The 20,965-nt window shown below is 45.0% G+C and overlaps 1 protein-coding gene across 1 annotated transcript in view; it reads left to right on the forward strand.

Moving 5' to 3' along the window:
• The first annotated feature begins 1,174 nt into the window (after window positions 1-1,174).
• TEAD4 (TEA domain transcription factor 4) overlaps window positions 1,175-20,965 on the forward strand; it is a 1,088,638-nt gene continuing 1,068,847 nt past the window's right edge. The window contains exon 1 of the mRNA XM_069628515.1: window positions 1,175-1,263. The gene's annotated coding sequence lies outside the window, so the exon portion shown is untranslated. The remainder of the gene's footprint in view (window positions 1,264-20,965) is intronic.

The following is a 20,965-nucleotide window of genomic DNA, read 5'->3' on the forward strand; positions in this document are numbered from 1 at the left end:
ACTAGGCTTTCCACACATGTACCTCCCATTCCCAGTGACACAGGAATGGATGATAGACAGGTCACCAAGCAGACCGACTCAGCCCTTCAGCTTTCTGAGGTCTATAGTGCAGCAAAAAGCGTGGCCCCCAACTACATATTGCAGCAAGTTCATGTCCATGTTACTTCAGTCGCAGAACATTTCGCACCCCCTCTCGGCGTGACGCATATCATTGTTCAAGTCTTCTTCAGACGGAGTCACCTCCAGTCCCTGTCCCCGACCCTCCTCCTTGCCCGCCACCCTCCCGCGCCCACCTCTCCCTCCCTCCCTCCCTGGACCCTGCGCCTCTCCAGAGTCCCCTCCCAGCCGCGGCTGCCGCGTTCATGTCATAGCGGCCCCCATTCCTCGCATTCCGGACTTGCCCTGCTCAAACTCCCGGGGAGGGAAAGCCACGCACTTTCGTTTTGAAACCCCAGGCTCCGTCTCGGCGCAGCCCGTGCTCCTGCTTCCCCGGCTCCTCCTCCAGGGACACAGGTGAGTTGCCTGCACCCCGAGCGCGCTCGCGGCGCGTTTCCCGTCTAGACACCCCCCTCCCCCTTAATATTTCACTTTGGTTTGTACATTCTTACCACGCACCTCACCCCTTGCATTTGTGGCAGGACTGGGGGATCTGATAGTTGTGCAAACGAATTGGAACATATATAGTTCCAGAGCGTAAGGTCACTAAGTGCCACCAGTGTGTCACTATTTCGGAGCAGTCCTCATCTATTTAAGCAATGCATGCATTTTTGCGTTTCTAGTGCATGCATTCTGGTAGTTGTAGTATGGGTTACATTAAAATGAAGACCGCAGAGTTCATTCAGCCCGAGACCTATGGGCAAAGACCATGACTGGGAAAAAAAGGAAGTGCTCTGGTGACACGGGGTGCGCCTGGTGACACGGGGGTCACATGGTGATAGAAGGGGACAGGCTACTAACTGCAACCAGTACTCGTTTTCTCCGAATGGCGGGTGGCCTTGGGGGCAGTCAGGGGTTACCCGAATAATGCGCCCCACGTTCCGCGCCTTCAGGTGCCAACGTGTGGAGCAGGTGCCGCCGCTGCTGACCCGCGTGTAGCCTCGGCCCGCCTGTAACGATGCGCCTGTTTGCCCCTGCCCGCAGCTTGCAGTGGGAATGCCGCCCTTTCTCTGGACCTGAGCACCGCAGAGGCACGGGAGGCCGAGCTGGGGGGAGCAGCGCGGCTGTGCGGCGGGTGGACCTCCACAGCCAGGATTCACCGTCCAGGTCAGACATGCATTTTGCCACCTTCGTTCTCTAGGGAAAGCAGGGCTTTAAAGGCCGCCGAAATAATACCGGAGAAGTCTGATGAATGGGGTGGATGTTTTGGGTTCAAGTGACTGACTGCTCTTGGGCTCCATCTTGTATTTTATGCTGGCTTTTTATCTGTGCTGTTGATCATCCAACTAAAACTACAAAGTGTGATTTCGTACAAATGCATGATCTGTGAGCCGCACCATTAATGGCGAGCCTGCAACCTGCACTGCAGAAAAGTTGGGTAAAGTTTGCAGGAAAATTATGCAGAATATTTAAGAAGTGATATATTTTCAATAGAGCAGACCTGTCTATTTTGTTACTCCCAGGTTCCCGTTGTCTCTCTGCGACTGAAAAGCAGAGCAGAGTTGAGGAATCCACTTAATGTGCTAGAGTTGGAAAACGCACCATCATTTCTCTGGTACAGGATACCTCTCAGCTGGCTCCATTCTCACTGGGCACATTTCCACCCTCCCAGCAGTCCAAGTGCTTCCAATAGACACCCTCACAGCAAACCTCCCCACCCTCCAAAATAAATACCTCAACTAAAATCAGCTGGATCACCCTCACAAAACATCCAACGTCACCTTCCTTGGAGACTCAGCAGGTTGAGATGCAAGCACGTGGCTGGGCTGATTGGTCAATATAGGGAAGGAGAGAGAGTAGGAAGTGGTTTGTAGAAAAAGGCTAGGTGGTAGAATGCAAACAAGGCCGAGAAGGGGAGACTGCAGGGACGGGACGTGGTCTACTGGCAAACGCGTGACAAGGGCTCTGAAGAGCACAGGATGGACCAGCCAAAACTTGCAGGAGGTAGGGAGGTTTGGTCGACATAGAATTCGTCGAATTATAATTAGTCATCATTTTTGGGCCGAATTTGGCCGCAATTATATACAGGTGGTGGGTAATCTTTACAATAAATATAGGGGGTGGGGAGGGGGCTTACGAGGGGTTACTCCTGCATATATTTGCAGCCAAATTGAATACCATATTTAAAAAATGTGACAAATTCTGCAGCCAAATTGAATAACATATTTTAAAAAATTGACGAATTCTAATTCGATAAAAAAAAACACTCAGCCAAATCACCTAGAACCAACTCTGAGTCCTGGGCACACGTGTGATTTCAGACCGTGCTCCGCGGGTGAATCTTCGGGTGGGAAGAGGGCCAGTATCATGGCAAAGTGGAATGATAGGGGGGCGCTGGCGCAGCTCAGGTCTTCTGTGGCCATGGTGTGGGTTCAAGTCATAGTGCCCATCTATCCTTGGCACGCCCTTCGATTCAATCAGGGCATAGCAACATTCTCAAGCTGTCTCATGCCAAGTCAATATGGCTGCGCCTGTCGTGGTTTCTCTTAGCATTTTGGGATTTGTAGTTCAGTATTTATAATGGAGAAAGTAAACATTAAAGTAGTAAAGTGCAAAGAATAACTTTCCACATGGCCTGGGATGTGACAGCGCTGGCCCATCATTCCCTCTGCATCATATACTGGCTGTGTCAACTGCTGCAGTGAAGGGCTCATTGTGGCACTGGAGACTGGGAAGGGGTCAGAGGTAAGATACTGGGAAGGTGGCAGAGAGAAGAAGTGATTGAGGGGAGGGGATTATGTGATGTGATAGGTTATTTATAACACGCTTAATACCCAGAGGTTTCTAAGCGCAGACCCGGGGATCAAACCTGTGTTGCTGCGTTTCGTCTTGCTTCCACAGCGAGCACGTTGCCACTGAGCTATCCTCCTGAGATGTAAACAGAGGGAGTTCCGATGAACAGCGCGCAGCTCAGCTGGCAGAATAGTGATGCAAGAATAAAGCCCACCGAGGGATGTGGTTCATTGCCGACATTGTGGCCCAATGAACCAAGATACAGGATTTGCAATCCTGGCTTAACCACTTTTTACTAAATGGTCTGTTCCTTCACAAATCGCTCTCTCGGTGCCCTTGTAGGCTACATTTAGGAATTGTTAAACAGTGCACCATTTGCAACATTTGTTTTTGATGAAAATCTAATGTTCTGCGAAAACAGCTTCATCCTTAAATGTCAGAAGACAATGAAGTACCCAATTCTGAATGCATACACGTTGTATGTGTGTCCAGTTGAAAAAGAGTTGTATTTGGGTGTATCTAAGTGTGGACAGCAAGAGACAAATCTGATTGTGAGAAAAGACTGTTGGGCTGATTCATGGAATATTTTGCACGGTGCAAGTGGCTTTTCACTGGTGCAAAGTGACTTTGCACTGCCAACAAACACCCAGATTCATGGAACAGTGCAAAGTGTCTAAAAAGACACTTTGCATGCTCAATGAATCAGGGCGGAGTAGTGCAAAGTGACTTTGCATGACAAAAAGACACTTTGCACTGGTCCATGAATCAGGGTGTTTGTTGGCAGTGCAAGGTCACTTTTCTGCAGTGCAAAGTCACTTTGCACCGTGCATAGAATTCCATGAACCTGGCCCAATGGATTTGGACTGAATATGCATGTTATGTTACTAAGTACTTGTAAAGTACTGCCATTGCCGTTTTCAAGGCCACTGGTGGAGACATTGCGTGCCAGAGGGGGTAGGGGTGCTGATTCAAGGTCAGTGGTGGCTTATGACTTTGGAGCTCTGTTATGTTTCTCCAGAATCAGTGCAAGAGCCAAAGCGAAGCGAGGTGGCTGTAAGTATCTTAACAGGAAACAGGGGTATTCTCCCACCAGATATTTTTTTTTAAGAATCGGTTGAAAAGGTGAATTTTCTGAAAATTTCATCAGAGGTAATACATAATACAATGTGCAGTTGTTTGTGTAAGGCAGCGCAGGAGAAAATCGAGTAGATTCCACGTCACCAAAAGCACACATGAGCATTATACAAAACATTTCCTTGATGCTGGTGCCTACAGTGTAAGCCAGAATTGCGACTTTAAAACACTTTTTTGATGGTATCCACACAATATAGGGCAGCATTTCCATTGTGTAGCACATGTTCATGATGCTTGTATCTACAATGTATTTCAGCAATGCCCTATAAAACATATTTTCATCAGTTCTGAACTCAAAGATATCATTGCGTTACCACTGTAAAGAACATTCGTGTTATATACACCATGTTCTTCATATTTCTGTCCATAATATATATCAATAATGTCCTTTAAAACACATGGTCGTGGTTTCTGACCCAAATACATACCTCTATTGCCACTGTAAAACATCTGTTGATGCTCACAATATATGCCAGCATGTCCATGTAAAGTACATCTTCACAATGCCTTTTGTTCGCAATGTATGCCAGCGTGACTCTGTAACGCACTTGGTCATGCTGAATGTGCCCAAATATATGCACATTTTGCCACTCTATTTCATGATGGTGCCCACTATATATGCCTCAATGAAAAGCACAATGTTCATTGTACCTCTATCCACAAGATATAGCAGCATGGCTCTGTAAAACACGTGGTTATGTTGACTGTTCTCAAATATATGCCTTGTATTACCACAGTAAAACCACAATGTATACCGTAATGCCTGATGAAACAGTTTTTCATGCTGCCTGGGCCCAAATATATGCTAGCATTGTCACTGTAAACCACTTTTATGATATTGTCCAAAATATTTGCTAGCACTGCCACTTTAAAGTACTTGTTAATGATGCCTCTACCTGCAATCTATTCTAGCAGGGCCCTGTAAAACACGTCAATGTTGGTGCTCACAATATATGTCAGCACTGGCACTGTAAAGTACATTTTCACAGTGCCTCTTCCCACAGCATGTATCAGTTTGGGCATGCAAAACTTTGGTTATGTTGGCTTTGCCCAAATATATGCCGGTAGTGGCACTGTAAGACACTCGCACAATGCTGCTCACAACATATGCCAACATGCCACTGAAAAATGAACATTCATGCTCTCATTACAGGCATGCACCCTCCACCTCCCCGATACACAAATACACATGGACCAGTTGCACTTGCATATGCACTGTCTTGCATACATGCATACACTCACTTATTCAGACCCTCTTTCAAATCCATACACACAATCGATAGCATTCAAAGTATGCATAAAAACATTTACAAAATGTACCCTTCCACTCAGTTCTCTTTCCTTCACTCTCCACTCAGACCTGGCCACCAGGGCTTCAGCTGAGACTCTGGCATGCAACAACGAAGTCCAGAAACAGATGTTGTGGGCTCGGGGCTTAGTTGCCAGGAGACCTCTGTCCAGGGTCAGGCAGCACCTTTGTGGAACTGCAAAGCTCATAACACCACCACCCCCAGGAATCTCGAAGGTGAGCAATGGGCATGCCAGTTATTAAAAAAGACAGGTGTGGCTAAGAGTGTTGTTGGGGGGTGCTATGGGATGTGGTCAAGGGTCTAAGAGGTGGAAGCCATCCCATTGTCTCTCCAGCTCTAGCACTATGCATGGATACTTGGTGCTCATTGCTGAGTATGCTACGTGAGGTCGACCATACATTTGTTTTGGAAGACAAGGGCCAGGCTGTATTTTGTATCACAGTGGAAGGGTCTACTGTAAGAGAGGTGGCTCTCTTGACCTTTCCAATACACACATGTAGTTTTGTATGACGTTTTGTGTAGAACTGCATGCGCCTGAAGGGGCTTTGAAGCACTGGATTTGGTGCAAGGCTGTGCAGCAATGAAGGGGGGAGACACCTGGAACCGAGGTCAGTGATTATCGAGCAGACTTTGCAGGAAGAAGGGAGCATGTCATGATAAGGGGAGATTGAATGATTATGGCACTTCATTTGATTGAGCAGGTTGTGGGTCAATTCAAATTAACTTTATTGGCATGGAAAGTTATATCTGTGTGGACAAAGTTAATTTACGAGAGTGGAGAAACCAGCAGGATCGGTGCAGTAGTACCTTTTCGCTTTTAGCAAACGATATGTTATGCTATGTTGAGAGGTTTTTATGCTGTGCCAAATCTCCATAAACATAAGTATAGTTGGGTAGACACAAGGGAAATCACATTCCATGTGTAACCTGACGACAGCCTGTAACTGTAACATACCTGACAAGTATTTCCGCCATCCCTTGTTGGCCTTCTCGCAGTTTTTAACTCGTTGCTTTTTTGGTTCTTGATTTTGTCTTGCTCAGACAGCCTAACATAATAGTTATTTCTTTTATCTGTATATTCATGCTGCCAATTTCCCAATGAACACTAACCGCAGGGAAAGAATTGGCGTGTGGGCTGCTGCCTTCTAGAGGGAAACTATTAGGCAGAACTGGTTCCAAGGCCTCAGCAAAGGTCCCATTGACCAATGAGGAATTACAGGACCTTCTCGCTTTATCGCCAAACTCATCACAACCATATGTCAGCCTGTTACATGGATGCAACTCATTACTAATGGATTTCTCGCACACGCGCACTCCAAAGGAAGGTCTAATTCAACGAGGTATAAGAGACACATTTCAGGGAGACATTTTGAGAATAAAAAAAAAAAATATTGTGAGGCAGGTTGATTCTTCAAATCATAGGGATTGGCTATGGGGTAGTTTTGCGGGAAGTGATGTGTTTTTTTTTTTTAAACTTTATTTACAAAACTATAAAATCACATACATTACAATACACTCCATAAGACATTTAAAGTACTTGAAACCATCAAAACACATTTTTTTTTAAATCAACTAATTACATTGCAGCATATAACCACACATAGCCCCTAGCCTAATTCACCACATACCCCAGTCACCTCCCCCAGCCCCTATTTACATAAGTACAACACCAAGTCTAGTATAGCTGAAGAAATTTACCCCAAATTTTCTCAAATAAAACCAATTTCCCTTCCCTTCTGTAAAGTGTCCTCTCCATAGCCGCCAAGTCATGCATTTCAGTCAATCATGTCTCAATATTCAGAGTCAATACCGACTTCCAGTTCCGCAAAACAATTTTCTTACCGATCATTGCCCCTTGGAACAACCACTTCTTCTGATTCTGAGTAAGATCCCCCAGAGACTCATCACCCCCCAATATCACCATTTTGAAATCCAAAGCAGGTAAACCCTCAATCACCACATCGCACACCCGACCAACCTCACCCCAGAACAACCTCACCAACCTGCAGTCCCACAGCATGTGCTCCAACGTACCTACCACATGAATACACCTCCAACAATCCGAGCTCTCCGACATCCCCCTACTCACCATTGTCTCCGGTGTCCAAAAAAACCCGATCAAGAATCTTTATCTGTCTCGACCTCTCCGTGAGCCCCAAAGAACATAACTTAACATTTTCACACATCCTGTGCCACGAATCCTCAGAAATATCCGAACCAATTCCCCTACCCCACTCCTCTCTCAGCAAGTCATTACCATTGTATTGCGACACAATCTCTTTATAGACTCGAGTGGCCAGGCCACCTTCCCTCCCAATCGGTTTCCTAGTAAACAAATACGGATCAATTTTACTGTCAAAGTCCACAACCCCAATTGCCCGTTTCAGCTTCATATAATCTGAGATCTTAAAATTCTCTATGTCAAAGTGCCGCTGCAATTCCCTTGCAGACATCCAAATACCATTCTCAAACAGATCAGCCACCCTCCGCACTCCACCCAAAAAGCAATCCGCCCAAAAAACCACATTATCATTGATCCGAATAGTAGGATTAAACCACAACGACGCACCAGGTTCTCTAAATGCGTCCACACCCAAACATTCACAAATACCTTTCCATGCGCTCCTCAAATTCTCAATCAGCGGATCTTTCCCACACTTCTTTTTTTAAACCGAAGTCAAGACAGCTCGCGGAGTCAACGATCCAACAAAGCTAGTCTCAGCCTCCACCCACACATCCTGCAATTTATCCACGAACAGAACAAAAAAATCAGTCATGCAGGCCAAGTGGTAGGCCCTGAAATTAGGAACCCCTAAACCACCCTCATTTAATGGCAGTTGTAATTTCCACAACTTTAATTTTGGAGGCTTCTTATCCCACAAAAATTCTCGAAGCATCCTGTCCAAATCCTTCCAAAATGAAGATGGTAACACCAAAGGAAGCATACCCAGAACATAATTAATTCTTGGGGCTGAAGATCATTTGCAGGGCGTTCACCTTGCCCCACAGCGAGAGATTCAATAAACCCCATCTGTCCAGCTCAACCCTCAACCCACTGCATACTGATTTTGTATTCTCCGAGATCAAGTCTCTAACCACGGGAGATAACCACACCCCCAAGTACCGCATTTTATCAGGACCCCAACGAAATCCCAGGCCCACCATAAATCTCTTGTCCACAAAAGGTGTCAAAGGCATAACCTCCGATTTAGTCCAATTAATCTTAAATCCTGAGCACAGCTGAAAATCAGCCATAATCCCTATAGGCGCTGGGACAGACCTCTCCAGATAATCCAGAGCCAACAGCATATCATCCGCAAACAGCCACATTTTTTGTTTCAAACCCCAACTCGAAAGTCACACCACCGCATCCGCCTCCCTAATCGCCTCAGCTAATGGTTCTGTGGAAATCACAAATAATAGCAGCAACAAAGGGTACCCTTGTCTAGTTCCTCTCTCCAGCACAAACCTCCCAGATCGCAAACCATTAGTGTTAAACCTCAGCCGTGGGAGCAGCGTACAGCAGCCTAATCCAAGAAACAAATTTCTCGCCGAAACCCATCCTTGACAAAACCGAAAAAAGAAAATCCCAATTTATTCTGTCGAAAGCTTTCTCAGCATCCAACGACAACATAGCACAATCTCCATGACGTCCCTCCGATTTTGAAATAGTATTCAATACCTTCCTAATGTTACTAGCGGTCTTCCTACCTTTTACAAATCCAGATTGGTCAACATGAATCAGTGTCGGGAGAAGATTTTCAATCCGAATTGCCAATAACTTTGCCAGAACTTTGTTATCAACATTTAAAAGACTAATAGGTCTGTAACTCGCGGGCAGAGTATCATCCTTTCCTTTCTTCCAAAAAACAGAAATCATAGCATGCCTAGTAGAATCTGGTAGGACACCATTATCAAACGACTCCAAATACATGTCTCTTAAGAGCCGAAGTGCCGATTGAGGGAGCAATCAATAAAATTCAGCTCGAAACCCAACAGGGCCTGGGGGATTTCCCCACATTTGACTTACTAATAGCCTTCTCAATTTCCTCAACTGTAACATCCGCCTCCAGTAGCGCTGAATCACGGTCACCTATCCTCGAGAGATCCAACCTATCCATCAAAGCTTCACCCCTCCCGGTCACTTCAGGTTAATTCTTGTACAGATTCACATAAAAGTCTTGAAAAACCTTATTTATTTCACCAGGATGATATGTAATCTTACCATTCCCATCACGAATCGCCGGTATTGCCCTTTCAGCATCCCTCTTCCTCAGTTTATAAGCCAACCACCTATCACACTTCTCAGCCTTCTCGTAGTAAGCACATTTGAGATAAAAGTTACATCGGTCTGCACGTTCATCTACCATTGACTTCAGCTCCCTTCTCGTCTTTTTCAATCTGCCATCACTTCAGCCCCAACCGGGCCCGCCATAACTCTCTTGGATAGATCATTCAACTTTCCCCCCAGCAATGCCTCCCTGTCATCAGCCTGCCTCTTAAGTCCACTAGAAACAGCAATCAAGTGCCCTCTTATTGTACACTTCAGAGCCTCCCAAACCATGCATGGACGAACTTCCTCCGTATGATTACTCGCCACAAAACAATCCATCTCCCTCCGCAACGTATCCACCACGTCATCTCTATGCAATAAGGCAACATTCAACCTCCTGGAATTACGCCTCTTTAGGGCATATCTGAACTGTAGCTGCAGAGTCACATGCGCATGATCAGACAACAATATACTGCCAATTTCGCTCTTCTTATAAGATTCTGTTATCTTGCGGGCCGTTAAAAACATGTCCAGCCTAGAATACACTGAATGCGCTCCTGAAAAAAAAGTATACTCACGAGAGGTCGGATGCTCAAACCTCCAACCATCTTTTAGATCATGTTCCAAAATTTCTGAATGACCTTTGCATGTCCCCATTACTGCTCCGGGAGCAAGGTCGCACATTGGGTTGGCGAAAGTTTGGGTTTTTAAATTGGTCCAATTACATACGGTTAAGGATTATTTGGGAACTAAGTAAAGTGTCTTGTCTGCCTTGGATGACCCTTTTATGCCTGGAATGCCTGCTTAACATCCTAGTGTGGGCCAGTTTTTTGGGTCAAGGTAACATGCAGACTACGTTAAAAACTTCTCTTAAGAAATAGAAGATGGCTTTTACTTGCATTGTGTAATTAGAATTTTCTGAATAAGATTCTTTCTTTCATTAAACGTTCTTATCAGAAAGCTTCTCAAAGACCAGACCACGATTCTTTACTTCACAGACCATAAAAATGTAAGAGGTGGAATGCATCTTGCAAAGGCATATTTCTCTAAGGTATCATGGGGGATAACTCCGTACCCGGGCAGAAGAAACGTATGTGAATTGGGGTCAAATCCTAAAAATAAAAGTGGGGGGACTCATCAACAAACGCTATGGGATGTGACATTGCCATAAATTAGCATATCAAGGTGAAATATGCACATTTCATTAAACTGACCAAAACCAAGAGGGGATATTTTCTTCTAACAGTGATTTTGAAAACTTTAATAGGTGTGCATATTTTAAACTCCAAGAACCAATACAAATGTTTTCCCTGGAACGTGCAGTAACGAAACGAGACATTTCACCTTCAGTTGTCTGCTCTTTTTCTTCCAGTTATATAGTGCAGGGGTGAAGTGTTCAATCCCGAGGTAGGCATTAGTTTATAAATTCAAAGAGGAGATGAAATGTTTTTCATTTTTGCAGGGGGGGGCTGAGTCCACCCTCTGAAAAAAGTGGGTGGATACCGTCCACCCGCGTGTACCCTCGACTTTAACCCTGCTACCCTCTGTTATTTAAGCACAGATGACCACGTGGGTGTATAGAGGTCCCAAACCCCACTTTCCGTTAATAAAATTTATCGGTAAGCAGTTTAATCTTAATTCAGTAATTAACATACAATCTCTGCTGTAAGGAGCAGATTAGACGCATGACTGCTTGCCATCCATAACGTGGGTAGTCTTTAAATGCATTCACGCCATCAGAAGCGACTCTGCTATCGGTCAATTGTTTCAGTGAACTTCACAGGGTTGCTCCTATTGTATTGTCCAAAATGCAAAAGTCTTTTCAGATTCCAGTCGGGAACAGAAGTTCAAGGTCACTGAGCAGGTTATTAAACCTTGGGATAGCTCTCCTATTTGAATGATGCACAAGTCATTCAGAATTCTGTTGCATGCCAATATAATCCATTCCCTTCAAAAGACAATAGCCCAGTCCTGCTTTTAACCTTACATTCTGGGACTTGCAGTCCTGGGTTTAGAATTGGAAAATCCAGGACTACAAGTCCTTCAATTCAGAGTTAAAACCTGAGCTGGACTAATGTCTCCCCAATGGAATGGATAATGTTGGTGTGTATGTTTGGATAGATTAATGTTTTTAAAAATAAAGTGATTGGACATAACAAATATTTACATTTTGACCAAGTTCCCTGTGAGTTCCAACGTTCAGGGCAGTATTTGGTCCACCCAGCAATTTGTAATGGAGACGGGTTACATGTTCCTGGCTGTATAGGACTGTACCATATATGGTGATCTCATTTTAGTAGCTAATTTATCCATGTTAACTCCTTGACAATTACCTGACTTATTTTTTCAGAACAATCTCCTTTCTCGATTTAGAATAACACCCACTATTGGTACCAGGGCCAAACTACTTAATTGCCCATTTTTGATATTGCGTTAACTTTAATTTGTAATCATTTCAGAATACCCCTGTACCCCAAAATAGTTTTTGAAATGCAGACGGAGTCCGACCAATTAAAACCGAATCCCCAGCGTATGCCAGAGTTTGTTGAAGATTTTTGTTTTAATCTTGGCTTATCCAGCCTCAAATTTAGAAGATATTCATACGGCCAATTTATTTATTTATTTAATGTTGCATTTGTATAGCGCGCACTAACCCTCAGGCATCTGGGCACTTGATTGATGCCTTAAGTGTGAAGGGTGGGTATCTTCGTCCTGAATTTCCATAAGAAATTACTGTAGGCTCTGCACCTATCCCGCAGTTAATTAAAAGACCGTTTTTTGGTATATCTTACGGCTGCATCATTAGATTTGTGGAACATTAAATGGATAACTTAGAAGAGTAATTGAAATGCAAGCTCTTTTTACAATGCTCAGTTTTGAAATTGACACATTAATATCTAGGAAAAGCAGGAAAGTTGATTTAGGCATTGATTTTAACAATATTTTGGGTGCACATTGGCGCCTATGACGTGCGATTGATGCTTCTCAAAGAAATCTGATGCCTGGAGAGGACTTTTCAATTCCCATACTTACTCGTAGGTACAAGAGTTACTTCTTTGTGAATTGGCCACTTTGGGCCTCAATACAAGTATAGCGTGTAGTAAACACAGCGGTAAAGTGGTGGTGATTCTGTAATTGCCACTTTGACACTGCATTACTGCACTGTAGTGCCACATGTTTTGGCAATAAGGTGGCAGAGGTATCTCCAACAAAAAGCTGGAGGTAAATCGCTTGCAGTCCCAAGCTAGCACCTCAGGACTGAGTGGCAGTAACAGTAGATTAGTTTGGTGGTAATTTTGCATATTTACCGCTCGATTACAGCCAAACTTGTGATGAGGCCCAATGTCTTTTATGCTTCTGTTCGCCTCATTTTTATTTGTGGCATGGATCCTATTGGTCAACTGCTAGTTTCACGACATACTTATATTTGATTATGCTGCTGCAGAAACTATTACTAAATGTTCATTCATTGTTTATATGTGTAAGAGGTATTGTAAGGAAGCTTTGTGCAAGACCTTTTTAAACCGAACAAATCTTTCAACATATTTTAAATCAAAATCATTCTATGTAGAAGCATGTTGGGTAGAACCGTAAAGATCTGGCTATTCCATGCTTTGTGAGTATTGCATTCTGGGAATGGGCAGGCTACAGGAAGCGAGCACGAGAATGTGTTGCATTTATATCAAAAACGTAAGACAAATTAATGGCGTGCTCACTGATTTAAGTGAATTCAGCCAAATTGTGAAAATATTATGCACTTGACCTCTGCCTGTAGACATCACTAGGGCTGCACCATTCCGGGCTCTCCAGCGTGTTTGAATGTACATCTTGCACAAGTCCTGATGCAGAATATGGAATGCACACTTCAGCCACACTCCGTGGCGTAATTTCCTTACTTGTGCGATGTACCAGTCATCGCGTGACCTGTCCCTAACCGATCCTCCAGTGTCATCACAGGAAGTGACATCATAAGTTAACTGACCTTAATAATCTATTTGTTTAATTGATTTGTTAAGAACCACGCTGAAGCAGGTTAAACATTGATCATTAATTAACAGGGCCATACATCCAGTGACTAAAACTATGAAACGCTAAAGTCAGACTTACTTTTAATAGATCAGCAGTCCGATTTCTAAATTACAATGTTATCAGTGCAGTCCACACAACTTTCAATCAGCAACATACAGTTACAAATGTCTCGCTTTGTTCGTTACAGTAGTTATTTGTGGGTTGTACTAGTTGTGCTGTTAATTACCATGCAGCACCCTCAAGTTTACATCTAAGCCACAATAACACGTTTGGCAGGTCGGGACATCATTTGGGAGTCGGCAGGTGTCGCAACTGCAACCCCCAGAAAATCCCTTGCGACCCCAACTTTTTTTTGTAAAAAGAAAAACAAGCTCCTGGTGTAGCAGGAGCCCAGCGGTACGGGAGTTCCTGCCACAACAGGTCTGGTGGGTCCCTGCCCAGTCCTCACCCATCAGGGTGAAGGTTGTGCTGGGGAGGCGCCCAGTAGGGGTTGGAGCTGAACGTGACATGTGGCACATGTCATATGCCATGTTCGGCTCCAACCCCTTCTCCCTCGGCTTCCTCGCAGCTCACATACAGGAACCAGGAAGCTCTTGCAGCTTCCTGCTTCCTGTTTGTGAGCAGCACAGAGGAGTTAAGGGTGGCCTGCAAGGACGGACTGAAGCTTCAAGAAAAATGTAAGAAGGCTTTTAAAAAAAAAGATGTGTATTTTCCATGCGTGAAGTGCATGTCAGATGTATGTATGTGAATGGTGGGCGAATGAGACATGATGTGATGTGATGTGTGTTTTTAAATGTTCTGGGTGGGTGGTGTGTGCCAGTGTAGAGAATGCAATGCGTGGATGCAACGGAAGGTGTGAGTGAATGGTGGGTGAATGAGTGGATATGTGCATTTTTGAATGCTCTGGGTGGGTGGGTGTGTGCCTGTGTAGAGAATGCAATGAGTGGATGCAAGAGAAGGGTCTGAGTGACTGGTGGGTGAATGAGAAGTGATGTGATGGGCAGCTGGGGAGCAGGTGCAAGTGGATCTAGGTCACCTGGCCTAAGCCCCACCCACTTGGTGCCTTCCTGCTTGCTGCTCTTTTCCCTACTTAAGGAGCCCTCCAGCCTCTTTTCCTTTGCAGCTGGGGAGCAGGTGCAAGTGGATCTAGGTCACCTGGCCTAAACCCCGCCCACCTGGTGCCTTCCTGCTTGCCGCTCTTTTTCACAACTTAGCAAGCCCCGCCCATCTGGTGCCTTCCAGCTTGCCACTCTTTTCCCTACTTCAGGAACCCTCCAGCCTCTTTTCCTTTGCAGCTGGGGAGCAGGTGCAAGTGGATCTAGGTCACCTGGCCTAAACCCCACCCACCTGGTGCCTTTCTGGTTGCCGCTCTTTTTCACCACTTAGCAAGCCCCGCCCACCTTGTGCCTTCCTGCTTGCCGCTCTTTTCCCTACTTAAGGAGCCCTCCAGCCTCTTTTCCTTTGCAGCTGGGGAGCAGGTGCAAGTGGATCTAGGTCACCTGGCCTAAGCACCACCCACATTCTTAGCCCTGCCTCTTCCTTCCTGCTCTTAACTCTTAGAACAAGGACGACTTTCAGCCGGGCGTCCGAAGCGAACGGCAAACAAAGAAAAGGGCAATTCCTGTTTGGACCTGTTCGGATCAGGAGGACCCAGGGGCCGACCCGCTGCTCAGACAGCAGGTTGGCATGCACCAACATGTGTTTACTCCCTCTGTCCCCATAGGCCATCCCCACCCCCTCTGTTCCCCCCGTGATATTCCCTTGTACCCCCCTTCTCACACACAGATGTTGCCTGTTTTTCTTGATTCTTCTACCCGGCTTCCGCTCCTCCCCCCTCCAGCCTACTTCTGCAGCAGTCTGTCCTGATACATTCTGGTTTCACCATCACCGTCTTGTGGCCAATGCTGGATTTGACTTTTTTCAGACTCATTGATTCATGGTGCGTCACCCTTTCTCAACTCTCATGCTGGACTTCCTTTGCATCTTGTACTCATGGTGGCCCTGAATCATGCTGTGCCCGTCTTCATCTTGTATCCTGGCTTGCAACATGATGTGTTACTACTGACTTCTGCAATTGTATTTGCTCTCCCCTCTTGCTTCTCCAGTCTTTTTGACTGCTTACTCTCTGTTCTCCCCTCCTCTCCCTTCTCCTATCTCCTACGCTCCTCCCCTCCTCCCCTTACTTTCTTCTATGCACTTACTCAAGAATTGTCCCTGGACCTAGTATGATAGCAACCTCGTCTGTCGCCTCCCACCTCCCCTTACTGTACCCCCCAGACCCAATCCAGCACTATCTGAAATGTTGTCAGGCCTAGTACGATAGTCGCTTGTTTTGTTCCTCCCTTTCTGCACCCCTCTCCCTCATCTTTTGCTTTTCTCCGGTTCTACCAGAAATGTCGTCAGGCCGAGTACGATAGTTCATTTCACATCCTTACTGTTCATGGCCTGTAAGAATGTCATTGTATTTTCCCTTGTTACCTTCCTTTGCCTTGAAGCACTTTGAAACACATTGTGTATAGGCGCTATATAAATAAACTACCATATAATATCATATCATGTGTGTTTTCAAATGTTCTTGGTGGGTGGGTGCATGCCTGTGTAGAGAATGCAATGAGTGGACGGGTGTGTGCCTGTGTAGAGAATGCGAAAGAGATGGTGGGAGTGAGAGACTGCTGGTGATAGGGGTATGAATGTGATGGTGTGCTTTTGAATGTTCTGGGTGGGTGGGTGTGTGCCTGTGTAGAGAATGGAATGAGTGGATGTAAGAGAAGGTGTGAGTGAGTGACTGGTGGCTGAATGAGTATGAAGGTGGTAGTGTGTGCTTGAATGCTCTGGGTGGAGTTTGGTGTGTGCCTATGTGGTGAATCCAGTGTGAGTGAATGTGAGAGGGGGTGTATGGGTGAGTGACCGGTGGGTGAAAGGGGATGCATGTGTGAGTAAGGACCTGGCAGACTGGGGATCACTGGAGCATTTTTGCCACATCCTTTATTGACTTTGCATGTTTTACTGGTATTTCTGTGCAGCAGCAAGTGCATGTGTGTCATTACCTGGCTAAACTGGCATTTTGGTGCAGCCAGTTTAACCAATGCTTACTGTGGCATGACACTTATTACTTAGAATCTTTAAAAAAGCAAGCATGATAAGTGGTTTAACCTTGGGAAAATGATGTTTTGGTGTAGCGGCCTGTGCATTGTTTACTGTAGGATGACTTTTTATTAACTGAGCATCTATAATGCGTCAAGCATGATAAGTGTTATTATGGGTCTAGAATGGCTTACATTGGAACCAGTTTGGACAGGTTTTCCTATTGTGACATGTCACTTGTAATTGCCAAACCAACGGGAGTATGTTCTTACATAGGAGTACTGGCATATATTGGCAGAGCCAGTTTTGTGCCCAGTGACAGTAATGATACTATAGAAAAACATCTTAAAGCGAACATGAGTATAGTCTTATATGGGAACATTAGCATATGTTGGTGGATCCAGCATGGAAATGTATGGGCACAGCGAGCATGAAAATGTTTTTTATACTGATATATATTGCAGGGACCGGCATGATAATGCATTGGGAAATGCCCTGTGCACTTTTGGTGGCTTGAATCTATTGTACTGTTTTCATGATTTACTCTACACCCTACAAAACTGATTGTTGGCCTTTTACACAAATTTTTGGCCTTTTACACAAATTGTCACAGAAAGTGTGCTTTGTAATGCACCATTTTAACCCATTATTTAAAACATTTTTTTCAGGGGAGGGAGAATAATCTTCCCTGACCCCCTTACCCTGCAACCCATTTTCGTTAGTTCGGCCTCCCTCGCTACGCCCGGTTGCGATCACATACTTGTGGCAAATATTTACACCCTCCAAAAAAACAACTCACCTCCAGTATATTTGTGGACCAGGCACCTCCCCATTCTTTCTATGTTACGTTAAATATTTAAGCTTTGATTAAAAAAACATATTTACTTCTTTCACTTGCAGTATTGCATGCCCCTTCAGCGGCATAACCATCATGGAGATTGCGCACACGTGGTGTTCTGGACCGTCCCGGCGTGTGGCATGCCCTGTGCCTTGTTAAGGAGCTTGTGGGGGCACCCACAGCATGGCTCGCAGGGGAACCACCAAATGTTGTGTTACGCCATTGGGTACCATTGCGTCTGACAAAGGGGTAGTGTGCAGTGCGCATCTTGAAGTCTGCCAGTGAGTCCCCGGGTGAGGAGCAACTCGTGGGTGTTTTCAATTTAACTGTGTGGTGCCATGGATTTATGTGTGCAGCAATGATATTACATTAAATTGTGCTTTTTTAAAGTCCTCTAGCACCAGGTATTATGCCTAGATAATAAAAAAACGATGGGGGTCTTGGGTATATTGAAATAACCTTTCCCAGGTATCATACTCCAGAAAAGATAACTTTATCAGCTGCACTCCCCTGTGTGCACACAGACTAGTCTAATAGCTTTCTTCTATACTGGCGGTAGCTGACTCATAGATACATGTATAACCAGGGAATTTTGTTAATACTAAATCCTGGCCGATGATTTAATTTTCAGGCCTTGTTCGTGCAGCATTTTTCTCCTGGGTAAACAGCGTACGCCACCTCAGGGCAGTGCTTTTTTGGCTTGTTTAATACAGCAATGTCACAGATAATGCGTACTTCTGTGTCCTTTGATCTATATGTGTTTCATACACTAGCTGTAGCCTACGTTAGAGATTACGGTTACCCTGTCACAAATACTGAATTATGTATGTATTAAATATAGACCCCACGTCGAATCTGGAAAATTACATTCCCTAAATGTCTGATTGTGGACAAATCATGCCTCCCTCGGTGGATCAGTTCTTATATCTGGCTGAAATAAGAGCGCATGGAAACAAAGGTGCTAGACGCATCTGAAAAATCTGAAGGCCATTTGCCATCACTTCCTATGATGTCACTCGGATGTGGGGTCAAATTACATCACTTCCTGTGTCATCAGGGGGTCCAGGGTTGTGTGATGCTACTTCCGCTACCCCTTGTATTTTGGTGAAATAACATCTCTGTTGACAGGCCATACAGGGCAGTAATGGCCCACTGGCCAATAGGGCCGTCCTCCACTTCCATGGCGGTCGTGTGCACGGATGATGGCAGCCAAGTTGGATAAATGCAAGCAGGGTCTGAAGTTGGTGAGGGTGGACAGAAAAAGGAACAGAAAAGTCTTGTGCAGGGTGCCGGAGGGCAGGGTAACCATAGGGATTACTTTTTGGTGAGGCAAGTGAGGCAGGAGCAGATAACCGGGTCGCTCAGAACCTGGGCATGTACCAGTAGGCAATGCTCGTGATCCAAGAAACCAAATTGGAAACTCAGTCAATGCTAGGAGCAAATACCCATTTTTCAAAGGACATGTAAAATGGTCCATCTTGAGGGACAAAGGGAATCATGTCAGATAAGTTCCTGTGTTCTCGCTCTGGGTGCAAGGACATGTGATTTAACCTCTGGCAGTCATAATGCTGTTATTATAAATGTTATTATGTAATTGTATTCAATTTTGTGAAGATACAATAACATAAGTAAGTGCACAAACGCTCATTACCTTAAACCGTAATATCTAACAAGGTCTCTTGAATACATTTTGCTGCCTCATCAGTGTTTCTGTAGCAGGCTATTAAAGCGCCATTCTTACTGTTTTTACATGTTCTCTTTTAAGGTTGGTTACCATGGGATCCCGAATTGCATGGAATTATTTTGCATTTGTTCCTGTAGCCCATGTATTTTTCTTTCAAAAGAGGCCATTTGTGTCCTTTCCTCTCACTAATCCTTTCTAACGGGACTTTCTTTGGATCCCCATTTTCATTGATTGCAAACAAGTAAGGCTTATAGATCTAGCCCGAGGGCCATACCGGGAGTTATGGACTCGGAAAACCGAGTTGCAGGTCTGAGCATGGCAAAATGTACAGGCCCATAACTCCCAGCACAGCCGTAGGCGATTAGTGCATCCCTCGTGTTTTAATTTAACAAAGAAAAACAAGTTATTATCTGCACCTGCTGGTCAAAAGTCTGAAAATGTTAAATTAGATCTGTAAATAAAAATAATTAAGATCTCCTTGAACATTGTCCGGCTTCTGACCTTCAGGCAGAGGTATTCCTTTTTCTTAGCTCCTGATTGCTGAATTTTGTGTTTTGTTAAACTATGTAGGGAGCACGTGGTAATGAGCGCGGAGCGGGTGGGATTCCAACACAGCCTGGCTGCATCTGCTGGGAGTAGCCTGGCAAAGTCATTGAGAGGCGCTCTGGGAGTGGTGAGGAAGAGCAACGTCTGCCAAATGCGTCCCCCGTGAAGATTGCAGTGTATAGGGGTTGGGACCAATACACGCAAGGGGTTGGGAGGGGGCTTTTCAAGTAAAGGTGTGGCCTAAAGGACAAGGAGGGCAAGGAGTTGAAGTGGTGTGGTGGCGGGGGTGATCTTAGCCCGGCCTCCCATTAAGAAAGGGAGCCCCATGCCTAGAGCTCTGCCCATGGCTCTGTGCGGTCTCAGCGCGGTGCTCCTGTGAAGAGGGGGAGCCCCACGCTGAAAGATCTACCTGTGTCTCTGTGGGCATCCCTTTGACACTTGGCTAATCTGCGAGCTATACCAGTTTATGTAGTCCACTGATTAGCCAATCGCCATAGCGGACTAGCGCCTGGGTCGCCGTCATATTTTATTTGTGGTGGTTTTTCATACGCAGCATCATGAAAAGCCTGCTGTGATTGAGTGCTTAACCCTTTGGGCCTTCTCCCTGTCACACATGCACTGGAATGTTAGTTTGATCGATATCCTGATCATTCTTCCCCCATTTTCATTCATACCAAAATAACAGATAGATCATGTGAAACATTCAGGGTTTGATTCCGTCCTACTTTTGTGTCCTGACTTTGCATACCAGGTGTCACATACCAATGTCCAGATTATTCAATAAACCAGAAGAACAACAGTGTCAGGACTAAGTCGTTATTTTCTTCTTTCATCTCCAGCATTTTGCCTTTTCGTTTAGTCCTGCTTGGACTAAGCCATTCAGGCTCAAAGATCATTGACGGAAATATAGACCATGCGTAGGCTAAGTCCCACTTCTCTGATACCTCATTGTGATCTTCAAGATAACATTCCCCGAAGAGCAGCAGTGTCTGCGATTTCCTCCAGAAATGCTTATTTATTTATTTATTTATGTATTATTCACTTGTTAGGCACTTATACAGGAAGCAAATACTTCCGCATTCTGCAGTTTCCAGAGTTGAGACAAACCTGGCACCAGCACAGTCGGATACAAGCTGCACACAGGCCGTCTCTCTGGTGCACCGATACGCCCTGCACAG

This window comes from Ambystoma mexicanum, chromosome 12, assembly GCF_040938575.1.
Source record: "Ambystoma mexicanum isolate Mex_15411 chromosome 12, UKY_AmexF1_1, whole genome shotgun sequence".
NCBI lineage: Eukaryota > Metazoa > Chordata > Amphibia > Caudata > Ambystomatidae > Ambystoma > Ambystoma mexicanum.